Source organism: Bos mutus, chromosome 7 (genome assembly GCF_027580195.1).
Source record: "Bos mutus isolate GX-2022 chromosome 7, NWIPB_WYAK_1.1, whole genome shotgun sequence".
NCBI lineage: Eukaryota > Metazoa > Chordata > Mammalia > Artiodactyla > Bovidae > Bos > Bos mutus.
The window spans coordinates 66556317-66569837 of NC_091623.1; the positions used below are offsets into that span (position 1 = coordinate 66556317).

Here is a 13521-nt window from a genome sequence, read left to right on the forward strand (position 1 = left end):
TACTCTTGGCATTTCACAGGGGTTGAAAAGAGGCTTAGAGAAGATAAGTAGACTGCCAAGGTCACAAGGGTTTGGGCTGGAGATCGGACCCTCACCAGGGTTATCACATTTCATACAGTAAATCACAAGGTCAGCCAGGAGTAGACCCCGACCATCAACATCTTGTCTCCTTGCTCATGACTTTAATCACACGTGTTTGTGTAAAATCAACAGTGAACCTTTAAGCCCAATGCCCAAAGGAAGTGTACAGAATGGATACTCAAACCTCTCACAGATGTGCTAAAACCATTTCAAAGCCAACAATTCCAAAATCTCCTTCAGGAATGAAAAAAAGAAAAGAAAACTATTTTTTCCATCTGAGTCTATCGGTTGTATGTGGTAACAGCAAGTTAGGATGTTCTAATAGGTACACGGAACAATCCACATTGATGATGAATAACGCCTTCTACACAGAAAAAGGACCACAGGCCACCCACATGCTGGAAACATCATTTTGCTCATAGGGCCATTCCACCATCACAGGTATTGCTCCTGGAGCTCACTGCAGCTCAGGAAGTGATGGCTGAAAAAAGTGAGAGAGGTGAGCCAACATCTTACTATGTCCCAGTTAGAAAAATAAAAGAAATAAATGAAAGCATTTCAATATTAGACTTTGAGAGAGATATCATCTAAAGATTCAGGAAAACATCCATGCCCCAGAGTTGCTCTCTGATTTCTCCTGACAGATTACAATGAACAGGAGAAGAGTGGAAAGCAGGAATGAGAAGGTTTGCTAGCCGATCAACTTGGAGAGGTGATTTTGTTTTAGATTCTGAAGAGTGGGGCTCTGCTGACATTACTGACCTCTTAGGCACTGGATTTGCTGCCTGGAAAAGTACAACAATCAACTATGATGGTGTTGGTCTGTTGCTTCCTGACACACAGCTCTTCTGGCTATAGAAGTAAGGGCAAATTAAAGGATGTTTAAATCTTCAGGCCTCCTTAGCCCCTCCAAGACCCAAATTTTGTGACAGTTGGGATTCTGAGTTTATTGTTTTCCATCACTGTTACAGCTATAATTTGGTATTAAACATGATGCTTTAAAAGTTTTTCAAACTTTTTACTGAAGTATAAAATATATATCACAAATGTATACAAATCAAAATTAAATAGCTCAATACATTCTCATCAGCTGAACACATCCATTTACCCTGCCCCCAAGGGGCTTTCCAGGTGGCTCAGAGGATAAAGAATCTGCCTGCAATGCTGGAGACCTAGGTTCAATCCCTGAGTCAGGAAGATCTCCAGGAGAAGAGACTGGCAATCCACTCCAATATTCTTGTCTGAAGAATTCCATGGATAGAGGAGCCTGGTGGGCTCCATGGTCACAAAGAGTCAGACACAACTGAGTGACTAACACTCACTTTTCATATGAGCATGGCTGTGCCCACCAAAGCAAGACCCAGTTTTCCCCACAGCCAGTCTCTCCCATTAGGAAACTTGCAAAAGTCTCTTATATTTATGCATCAGAGGGCAGACAGAAGAAGCAAGAACTATAATCCCACATCTCCAGAACAAAACCCACAGCCACAGAAAGCTAACCAAAATGATCACGTGGATCACAACCTTGTATAACTCAATGAAGCTATGAGCCAGGCCATGCAAGGCCACCCAAGATGCATGGGTCATGATGGAGAGTTCTGACAAAACAGGGTCCACTGGAGAAGGGAATGGCAAACCACTTCAGTATTCTTGCCTCGAGAACCCCATCAAGAGTATGAAAAGGCAAAGAGATATGACACCAGAAGTGAGTTTGATCTAACTCCAAGAGATAGTGAAGGACACGGAAGCCGGGCGTGCTGCAGTTCACGGGGTTGCAAAGAGCCAGATATGACTTATTGACTGAACAACAGATTAAACAGAACAATATGAGCATTTCAGAAGCCCTTCTAGGCCAGAGCTTTAATCCTAACACAAAAATAAGTCCCAGCAAGCACCCTGTGCCTAAAAAGTGCATTTAGCATCAAATGTGCTCCTTGGGACATGAGCACAATAATGTGACAACCCATCACTGCTGTATTTTTTCAGCACAAGCAGCAGCATTTACACAGAACTTCAAGCAGAGCACAGTACGCATCCCTCGCAGTACCGAGGGATGAGCCTCTCTAAATCACAGGAATGGAGCCAAATTAACAGGCCTAATGACAACGAATTGAGAATTCATTAACTAATCAGGAGCGTGCTGAATACAATTCTTCTGCCACCTGCAAAGAACAGTCTCCTCTTCCGCTTCTCCACTTCAAAGGCATCTCTATCCTTGGTAAAAACCAAATATCCACTTAGTAAAGGATAAACAAACTGCAAGGGGGTGGGGGAGTGGAAACATGAATAAATAAACCACTTGCCTCTCTGCAATCCACTTGGCTTCTCCTCCTTTAATGGACTCACAATGATAGTCTGTAATCAAGGTGCCGTGATGGACTCAATTACAAGAAGCTCTAAGTGACCTCAAGCGAGTCATGTATTGCTTTCTCCTGGGTACCTGCCTCCTTTAGCCTGATACTCCCAGTCAGAAAACCTCTTATCTCAGACACGAAAGGATTCCTACAGCCACTGAGCAGCAGCTGCCTGAACACTGTGTAAATGGGCTCTCCACAACCCTTCACAACCAGAAAGGCTTCTGCCATTCGGCCTCACTCAAAGCTGTACTCTTTGCCTAACTGGCGGGGGGTGGGGGGGTGGGGGGTGAGGGTGGGGGGCGGTGAGGGTGGTGGGGGGGGTGAGGGGGGTGGGGGGGGTGAGGGTGGGCGGGGAAATAGCCACCTACAAATATCCACAGGAACAAGGGACTGAGTTTCCCTTTAAAAGAGGCAAAGGCTGAATGAATGACATACTTTTTCATAAATCAGGCTAAAAGACCAATCCTGTGTGAAAAGTCCATGACCTTTCCTGAGGCTCTGACCTTAAATTTGAATCTTTTTCTGATGCAAAGAATGTAGTCAATTGTCAGGCTCTGGATTAGATCTTTACAGGAAGTTTACAACCCTTTCCCTTCAGGGCTGGAATCCAGTCTGAAAGTTGGGGGTAAGAAATGGTATCTACCTAACATCTGGGGAGTCCCCAACCTCATAACTGCCCTACTGCTGCTGCTGCTGCTAAGTCGCTTCAGTCGTGTCCGACTCTGTGCGACCCCATAGACGGAAGCCCACCAGGCTCCACTGTCCCTGGGATTCTCCAGGCAAGAACACTGGAGTGGGTTGCCATTTCCTTCTCCAGTGCATGAAAGTGAAAAGTGAAAATGAAGTTGTTCAGTCATGTCCGACTTTTAGCGACCCCATGGACTGCAGCCTGGCAGGCTCCTCCGTCCATGGGATTTTCCAGGCAAGAGTACTGGAGTGGGGTGCCATTGCCTTCTCCGATAACTGCCCTAACATATCAATAATTTTCTAATGCATTTAACTGCATTTCAATCTCACAAGATTCTCAGCTTCTAAACTAACATCTGAATCTAGATTTAGAGAGAAAATTTTAATACATCATACACATGGTGACCATACCACAGAATAAAGAATCATTCTCTGAAATCAGAGGCCTTATTTAGGTCAGATCAGATTCTTGTCTTTGATGAAGCTGGGGAAAAGAGGCCCAGAAAGGTACCTTTGCCTATATGGTATCCTCAAATCATGTGAGCTGTGAGGAACATCTCACATTTTTAAAATCAATAATAAAATCTTTCCATAAGAGAAGTCACTGGGTATAGCAGGAAACAACTCTTCTTTGGCCAGATATCAGCTGGGGCTTCTAACAGACTTGTGTCCCTTTAATGCCATATCATGTGTGCCCAGTTGCTCAGTCATGTCAGACTCTTTGTGACCCCATGGACTGTAGCTCCCCAGGCTCCTCTGTCCATGGGATTTCCCAGGCAAGAATACTGGAGTGAGTTGCCAGTTCCTTCTCCAGGGGATCTTCCCAACCCAGGCATCAAAACTGCATCTCCTGTGTCTCCTGCCTTGGCAGGCAAATTCTTTACCACTGCGCCACCCGAGATGATCTTAATGCCATGTCTCATACCCCCAAACCAGCAGATTAATGATGCTTCCACAAAATCACTTTCTTCTTTCCCAAATCCTACATCTGACACATTGCTTCAAGTAGTTTAACTGTGGAAGGCCTTGACCTCCTTTCTTTGTCTCTCTGATTCAAGTGTGTCTGTTTCCTTGGGGCTACCAAGCTCAGTTGGATGGCTGGCCAGAGAGGAATGGAGCATCAGCCAAGCCCTGAACAATGGGCTCCTTTCTCCGGCTGTCACATGAACGGCGTTGTGTTACAGCCATTGTCCCTCCTAGCAGAGACGGAGAGGCACGGGTTCTCACAGACCAGCTATTCTCTCCGACCCCCTCTGACCAAGTCACTAAATATTAGAAATGAAGAGAAAAGAAAAGGAAAGAACATTTGTGCCTTTGGAGCAATACAGCCCTAACAAGGATTATTAGCGTACCCACAGACCACCTGTGTCAGAAGACCCTGTCAGAAACACCCATCCCAGTGCTCACTTCGGCAGCGCATATACAAAAAAATACACAGCCCTGGGCCCCACGCGGCACACCTGCCTGCAAGTGTGTGCTCAGTCATGTCCGACTCTTTGCAACCCTATAGACTGTAGCCTGCCAGGTTCCTCTGTCCATGGGATTCTCCAGGCAAGAATACTGGAGCGGGTTGCCATTTCCTCCTCCTTCTTACTAACCCAGGGATCAAACTCGCATCTCCTGCATCTTCTGCATTGCAGACAGATTCTTTACCACTGAGACATTGGGGACGTCCACAGTACTAAAAAATACCCAGCCCTGGGCTCCACTGCACCCCTACTAAATCAAAATTAGAGGTAAGCCAGTATCTGCCAGTGATTCTTAAGCCCCTAAACTTTGAAAGCAGAGGCCTCGAGCATTTCTCACCTCGCTGATGGCCTGATTTTGCACACCTATCAGTTCAAGGAACACACAGGAGATGAGAGGATATTGAAACAGCATGTACTTCACACTGTGGTGATCCAGTCTTCATGTGAGGAGGAATGACTGGGAGGAGAGAGATGAGAAAAATGAGGGCACCAAGTAATGTGGGGAATGCGACAGGAAAGTTAAAAACTAATAATAATGACTGTTGAGAAGATAATAGGAAGTTGGGGGTAGGAACAACAAGGAGGAAGAAGAGGGAGATAAGGGGAGAATAAAAGGAGGTGCTGACGCAAGCTGGCAGAGGCTGCACCTTCAGCAAAGGATGAGCCGTGAGAAAGCTCCAGTGGTGGGCTGAACAGATGACAACAAGCGAGCATGTTGCATATTTAGTTCAAAGTTTTAAGATGGGAATTTCCTCCATAGTTTTCAGCCTTAAAAGTCAGCCACTTAGAGTTGAATGTTTGGTGATACTGTATGAAATGAAGTAGATATGAAGTGATATCCATGGTTGGGCTGATGACCTCATGCTAAAAGTCCAGTGGTGTGGCAAGGTCATCCCTAAATTAAACTTCTTAAAGGAAAATACGAATTCAGATCTAGATGATCTTAGAAGAAACTTAAGTCCTGTCTCCATCCACACCCCCGAAGAAGCGCTACAATGGCTGAAAGAACGGTTTTCTCATTTCATACCTTCTCATGGAACAGGGGCTCAATTTTTACTTGACTCTCAATAGGGTGCCCTAACGCACACTGGGTTTATATAATAAAATAATTGCAGTATAATGTGAGGGGCCCCTTTAGTGCACAGAAGTGTTGTGGAAGCAGGGAGAATCCAGTCCTATAGTCCCAGACGTGGTCGTCATAAAACAGTTCTCAAATGTTAACTCATTACTCCTATGGGAGGGTTTAGTCGCTATTGCTTAAAGGTGTCTTACAAATCCCTGCGGCCATGTGTTTACACTTCCCTGTCTAAAATGCCTCATCCACTCAAGTCCTCTCCTTCAAGGCCCCGCACTGTCAGGATGCCTCTGGTGAGCACACAGCCCTCTCTCTAGGATGAGCCCTCGAGAGCAGCTCTCAGAACTGCACACCAGGCCCTCACTACACCCAGCTTTAAACCGTCACTGCAGTTTTGTCATCTATTTTTTAAGGCGAATATCTTGGTACTTACACATAGTGTGTATCCCTATGTCCTATATACACCAAACACACATCTGATGGAGGCAAAATAAAACTCACTCTAATTACTTTCTCACAGAACAAAAGTCACATTTTATCACTGATTCCTTGTGCAAAAAAAAAAAAGAAAAAAAATGAAGTATCCTTCACAAAATATCAGTGGGAGTAGATAATCGAAAGTTTTCGTCTTGATTGTAGAATTAATCCTCTAGACCCAAAACAAAGATTTCATACTTTTATTTTGTTCTGTGTGCAACAAACTAAATTTGTGGGGTTTTGATTTTCAATTTGCCATATTTTTTTAAAAGACAAGCATGATCCTTTACTAGAAGGTATTTCAAAGACTCATCACGGGAATGATCATCTGTGGTGAGGTTCTAGAACTAAGCCAGTCTATGCAGCTCAGCCAGCTCGGACAGGATGTCAAGGACAAAGTGCTCAGTTCAGTTCAGTTCAGTTCAGTCGCTCAGTCATGTCTGACTCTTTGCGACCCTATGAATCGCAGCACGCCAGGCCTCCCTGTCCATCACCAGCTCCCAGAGTTCATTCAGACTCACGTCCAAAGAGTCAGTGATGCCATCCAGCTATCTCATCCTCTGTCGTCCCCTTCTCCTCCTGCCCCCAATCCCTCCCAGCGTCAGGGTCTTTTCCAATGAGTCAAGTCTTCTCGCATGAGGTGGCCAAAGTACTGGAGTTTTAGCTTTAGCAGTCACACTCTAGATGGGGCCTCCTTGCTCCCAATCCTGTGCACACATGTATCAAGATGAGGCTTTCTATACTGAAATACTGTGTTTCTTTGTCTTGGGAAGAGGGGGATGGTACCATTTATTGCCCTCTGAATAGGAAATTGAAGTGGTTAAAATGCTTTACATAGTTTCTTTATCTAGGAGTATAAATCATTGGAAATGAAATGAGAGGAAATCACTAGTAATGAACATCCATAATGACAGGATATATTATCACATTCACACTTTCCAGACTGGCTAATGGCACAAAGTATACGTCATCAAATAGAAGCCGCAGGGTGACCTGCAGTTTTACAAATAAAGTTGTATCAAGGAGAATAACATTGGTTTGCATCTTAGTTTTTCCTGATAGTATAAGAAATCCTTTTATTAAGTTCTATACATTCATCTTCTGCAAAAACTATTTTGAAAAGGAGAATGATTATAGTGAAAAATAATTTTAAATTGGGAAGAAAAGGGAGTTGAGATAAATATAAAATCTTGGGAAATTCAGAGAGAGGGAATAAATGAATGAATGAATAAATAAAGAGATTAGGAGATCAGTTAAGAGACTTATGAAAGTACAGCCAGATGCAAGCTTAAATTAAGGCAGAAAAAGTTAATACTGGAAACAATTGAAAAAGAAGACTTAACAGAAGCCAATGAGTCCTGTTTTAATTCTTAAAGCTAATATTTTTAATGAAATACTGGGTACACATCCTTGACAAAATGAGAGCCAAGGCAGTTCTTAATATTGCTTTGTTTGAAGTCCAAAGAATTTGGACATTTGTAATTCATTCTTTGATGCTCCTACCTTCCTGCTCTATGTCAGTGGAAATCTCTTACATCAACCTATGAATGAACATTGCTTTGTTGTTTATTTTATGGTGGTGCTGCCCATGAGCTAAAAGTTCGGTTTTTGAAGCATCACCATCTTTGTCATGACCCTGCAATTTGTTCATTTGTTAAAATAGTATTACATATTTCCATTATTACAAAAAATGAGTGGGAAGTGAAAAAATTAAAAGCATAACCATAATTATAAGAAGACTTTGTCTCATAAACTTAATACGTGAAATGAAGATGGAAGTTATTAGGCATGCCCCAAATGGCAAATCTTTAGTCTGAATCAGGTACTTATTTAATTTGAACAAGTTAACTGGGACTCAAACAGGAGGAAATATCAAAATTAAAGAGCACTTAGAAAAAGAAAAAGAAGAAAACACTGAATAGTGTGTCTTAAGTGGCAAGATGTAATTAAAAATTTATAATATGTTTTTCTCTCTAGGCCCAGCATCCCCTATAACATGTAAGATTTTGCACAACCTTTGAACCTGTTTTTAGGACTGCATCCTACTCTACTTAAGTAAGAAAAACAATATTGAATGAGTCACCATGTTTCTGATCAAATATTAAAACAAATGGAAAGGTGTTCTATAGACTAAAAAGCACAGGGTAAACCACTAGAGTGCCCTGACATTCACAACCAAAACTATCTCAAAGGTATGATAAATTCAGCTCTTGAATCATAATACGAATACAGTTTTGAACTTACAACATTAATTCAGGGGCATCTGGTGTTTCATAAATCTTCTTAGGATATTCTATCTTGTCCTTTTTCCACTTTATGTTATTAACTTTGTAGACTCTGTCTAGCCAAATTGTGAATTCGTGAATGGCTTGTCCACAGTCTGACTAACTCAAACCCTTGGTGTGTCAATAAAAAGTCAAATGCATTCATTCATTCATTCATTCATTCTTCCTCCACATTCTTTAGGTATTTTTTAGGTAATTACTATGTGCCAGTCATTTGGATAGAGGCTCAGAATAAGGAATGATAAACTCACCAATCAGTTGGAAAATAATTCAGGTAACAGAGTTGACACAGTATGAGAGATGCTATATTAAAATTATCCACAAAGCAGAATATGAATCACATGAGATACCACTGTTTATGTAAAATAACTAGGAAAAGCTCCACACGAAACGTCTTAATTAAACTGCATCTTGAAGGATGAGTAGGTAGTAAGAAGTTAGTTAGACCAAAAAGAGGAGAAAAGACATTTCCTGCAGAGGGAAAAGCATACACAGTGAGGAGTGAATGAGGCAATGCATTCTTTAAGAAATAGTAACAAGATCAACATCAATGGGGCCGAAAGGCTGAAGCACAGGGTAGCAGAGAAGTAACCCTAAGAAGATGATGCCAAGTTGGTCTTATGTATGGTATTAAGAGGTTAGGCTTTATGCCATAAGTCAGTGTTTCTCCAAATGTGATTTGAGGTCACCTCTACAAGATTCATTTGGGGATCTGCTCAAAAGCAGATTTCTGGCCCTTACATGTGGGGTGAAGCTCCAGAATCTGCATTTTTCAATAAGTACCCAGGTGACACTGATGACACCATCTGAGGACTTGCCAAAGATTATTAAATAAGGAAATGACATGATCAGATGTGTATTTTACAAATACTCTATTAAACAATCATGAGGAAAATAAATCGGCGGTTGCTAAATGAGCACGTGCAAGCTTGGGTTAGCATTAGAACCATCTGGGGAACTTGTAAAACTGCAGACTTTTCACATCTCACCCAGGACTTACTGCACCTGAATCCAAGAGGAGAGAGCACGGATTTATATTCGGTAGAAATACATGAAATCACAATTTTACCAGGGTCAGAAATGGTCAAATTTTAGCAGTTTCTCACAGGTCCATCTAATACTTTTAACAAGTCCTCCTCTATGTTTTTGATATACATCTGAGAATAGCTGATGAAATACAAGCAGAGTCAAATGCTTTTCTTTTTTTATTAGCAGTGTCATTATTCACTTTGACTGACATGGAATGAAGTAAGTGACATAACTTATGAACCTAAAACAAATGTTAAAAGAAAAAGAGGATATTCAAAAAACAACCACCAATGAACTAAGGCAGCTAATTTAAGGATGTTAGAGCCAGAGGAACACCAGAGATTACCCAGTTCTTTCCCTATCTCCCCACACATGATGAAGCTGATGGGAAAAGCGCCCTGCTGGAGGTTTATACTGCATATTTTGTTCAATCCCTCAGCGATATAAGCTCTTCATTTTAACAGGTATTGAAATCATTAGAGCTAAAAAGTGTTAAAGACTTAATTTATAGAGTAATAATGCCACATGAAGTTCTAAACGTGTTTGTGTGTGTGTGTGTCTGGGGAGGGGGTAGGCATAAAGCAAATACTTGTGCTTTTCCATTTCTAAAATGAAGCACACAAATTTAAATAATATAGAACCTAGAACAGTGCTTGAACTGTAATAGATGCTTGATAAATATTTATTGAACAAATGATTTGACACTCTTTAAAAAAAAAGGTTTAAGGATGCATAGTAATGCAACGTTTCTAAGGCACTATAGTTTACAGGTTGTAAACTGAGTGTACACCTCCCACCTGCTAACCTGTCCCAAGCACCTTTTGACACTCAACCATGACCCGTCCTCTACAAATCCCAGCCCTGCAATTTGCACCTTTCCTCTAAACAAGCCCCAGCAGGAAGCAATACAAAGACCATGTCGGAGCAAAGTTTGACAATGCATCACATTCTAGGTGGGAGTGAAGCCTACATGAGCACAGTTTTCAAAGTTCATCCAAACAGAAAGAATGGCTAACACTTACTGATAACTAACAAAAACTATATCATCACGATACGAGTTAACACTGTTAGAATAATAATGATGATGATGATGCTAATAACAGCTAATATGTGCTTACTATTGCCAGGCATGTTAGCATTCCACACACACATTAACTTATTTAATCCTTTGAACTGCCCTCTGGTATGAGCATTGTTATGATTTTTCTGACTTTGCAGCTGAGGAGAGAAAGGTTAAGTAATACCCCAAATCATACAACTGGATAGTGGCAGAGTTAGTGGTTTCCCCCAGGCCCCCAGGTCCCAGAGCATCCCCTCTATTGAACACTCTGACCTCAGAGCAGCACAGCAAAAAGTACCCTGCAAGCTGACCTCTTGGAGTGTTCACATCAGAAAAATGATCCGGTCTTTTCATCCATAAGAAGTGAAACATCACATACAGTGAAGACTATACACAAAGTGAGGCTCAGAATATAAAGGAGAAAGGCCAGGGAAGCCCATTTTAGGAATAATAAAATCTCAAACTTTAACTCTCCCTGAAGAATTTGGATTCTCCTGTGGGGATATTTTCTAAAGAAGTATCAAAGATGTCACTACATTTCATTTACTCCGTGGTATCACTCATTTCCAGAAAGAAAGACAAAATACTTTCATAAACCAGGGCCAGAAGTCCTAGATCCAAGGAATTAAAAAGACCAATAGGAGATAGCTCTTTCCATGGTAACTATACTGGAGGAGGAAATGGCATCCCACTCCAGTACTCTTGTCTGAAGAATCCCATGGACAGGGGAGCCTGGGGGGCTACCTTCCATGGAGTGGCAAGAGTCGGACACGACTGAGCCACTAACACTTTCACACATGGCTGGAAGAACCACTCTTCCCAACATCCCCTGAGGTACCAGGTATTCAAACAGGTAAGAGAGGCCTTCAGTCACCCAGCCTGTGATCCTGATGCCCCCTAAAAGACCGTGAGAACACAGGAAGAGGGAACATCCCAGTCCACCGCACAATCTGAATAGCAAGTCCTGGAGAAAAAGTTCAGAAAACAAGATCCCAGAGGACAAGCAAAGTGGACCTGACAGCAAGGACCCCGCCAAAACTGTTTCATTCCCAGTCTCCCAAGTCTCCCTACACACATCTATGACACTGGTCAACAGAGAACCAACACAAACAAGGAAATACAAGGGCAGAAATTATGCAAAATAAGATGCGTAAGGGGGCATCTCACGAAAAATACTCCAAGAAGTTCTACCCAGCTCCCAGTACAAGACCAAATCCAAACACTAACAATAAACCCTGGAAACCAGTAAACAAGCCAGACCGAGCCCATCTTGCCCCACCTCACGGGGCACCCGGGGTATCCTGGCTAAGGAAAATCTGCCCCCAATCCGGCCAAGGTCCAGCGGCTGCCAGAAGGGAGTTTGCCCAACTCTTACCCGAGATCCTGAGATTCACAGCCCAACACTTTCCCCCGGGTTTTGACGCAGCGCCAGCGGAGAAACAGAATCTGTTCCAAAAGGCGCAGCTCGGTTCCGAGCAGCGTCCCCAAAAGAGCGATACTTCGGAGTCTTGGTTCAGGCTTAGAGGCTCGGGAACGAAGACGGGTCTGAGTGCGTTTCCAGACCCCGGTTTCGCGCACCGAGAAAGTACTCGCTGCAAACTTGAGTCAGGTTTTCTCCGTCTGGCCCGAGATGCTGAAGGAGGAGGGGAGTAACCCGAGCCTGGCGCGGGATGCGAGCAGTTGCCGCTGCTGCAGCTGCTGCCGCCGGGACAGAGACTGCTGGGGGGCGGGGGTCTCTGGGCGCGGCGGGCAGTCCTTAGTGTGACCTGCAGGATCCTCCCGGCCCAGTTCCTGCGCCCCGATCGCGGGTTGTCCCTGTCCTGAGCGGCTTCCACCGCCCGAAGAGACTGCGCCAATAGTCTGGCTACTAAACTGGCACACCTTGGGGTTACCTCGTGGGGTTTACCAAGGGGTAGCGGAGAGAGTGCCCGTCTGAGTCCCAAGTCCCCAGAGGTTCTGGAGCCCCTGTGAAGATTGGGGGGAGTGGGGACAGCACCCGAGCAACCAGCAGGAGGGGATGGCACGTCCCCAGCGGTGCCAGGGAGGGAGCGCAACCGCGGGACATAGAAGGGAGGAGTGACCTAGCGGTACAAAAGTGTTCGCTGCAGCAACAAAGTGGTTGGAGAGGTGGGGCGTGGGGTGAGAGAGTCCGATTTACGGAGGCGGAGCGGAGAGAGAACTCCACGGGCCAGCAGCAAAATCCCTCCAGGCCAGCTAAGACTTCCCGGGCGGAGATTTCTTGGGGAATGGCTCCCTCTGCCGACTCTTCAGGGAGACCCCAGGAGACCCAAAGACGAAAAGCGATAAGGATGAAAAGGCTTTTCCCTATCTGGGTATTTGGGGAGACACGAATTTTGGAATCTCCTTCTCTGATCACCATCCTCTTTCTTAGGAAACAATTAACCTGCATGAGAATGACATGAGAAGATACACACTTATCCACGGAAAGTTGTTAGCTTTTTCTTTTTTCAATATTAAGCTGAATTCTATCCTCTCCACTCCCCAAAAGACTTGTGCTCCATATTCACACCAGATGAGGCACTCCTGTTCCTTACATTAATATAAACTGTTTCTTTTTAGAGAGACCTCAAAAGCATATGCAACCCCAGTCAGTAACAGTACAGAGCAAACAGTCCATGCTCAAAGTTATACTTGAATGGAATGAATGAGCATGTGTATTTGAAGCCCTTCACTATTCTCCTTGGTAACCCCTGGAAATAAACAGTGGAAGACTGTTTCTGTTTGTATGTTTACCAGATAACATCACCCTTTCTTCTGGTTAACAGTACCTTCCTTCCTTTTTCTTGAGGCACCACCCCTGCCACATTTAGGGCATTCTGGATGGGAAGGTCATTCAGGATGGTCCAGCTTTTCTGAGTCCAAGGATGGGCACCTGACCTAAGCTAGTCCCCTCAGACCTTCTCTTCCAGGAATACTAACTTTGGCCAGAGCAGCACAAGGAGGAATAAATCTAGTGCTGATTGATCCATATGACAGTGTT

General features: G+C 43.6%; 1 protein-coding gene and 1 pseudogene across 1 annotated transcript in view; both read right to left on the minus strand.

Annotated features, from left to right (window-relative positions):
• The window catches only part of MEGF10 (multiple EGF like domains 10), a 179357-nt gene extending 166797 nt beyond the window's left edge, over positions 1 to 12560 (minus strand). The window contains exon 1 of the mRNA XM_005907538.3: positions 11896 to 12560. The gene's annotated coding sequence lies outside the window, so the exon portion shown is untranslated. The remainder of the gene's footprint in view (positions 1 to 11895) is intronic.
• Positions 12126 to 13521, minus strand: part of LOC102264335 (large ribosomal subunit protein uL6-like) — a 110222-nt pseudogene continuing 108826 nt past the window's right edge.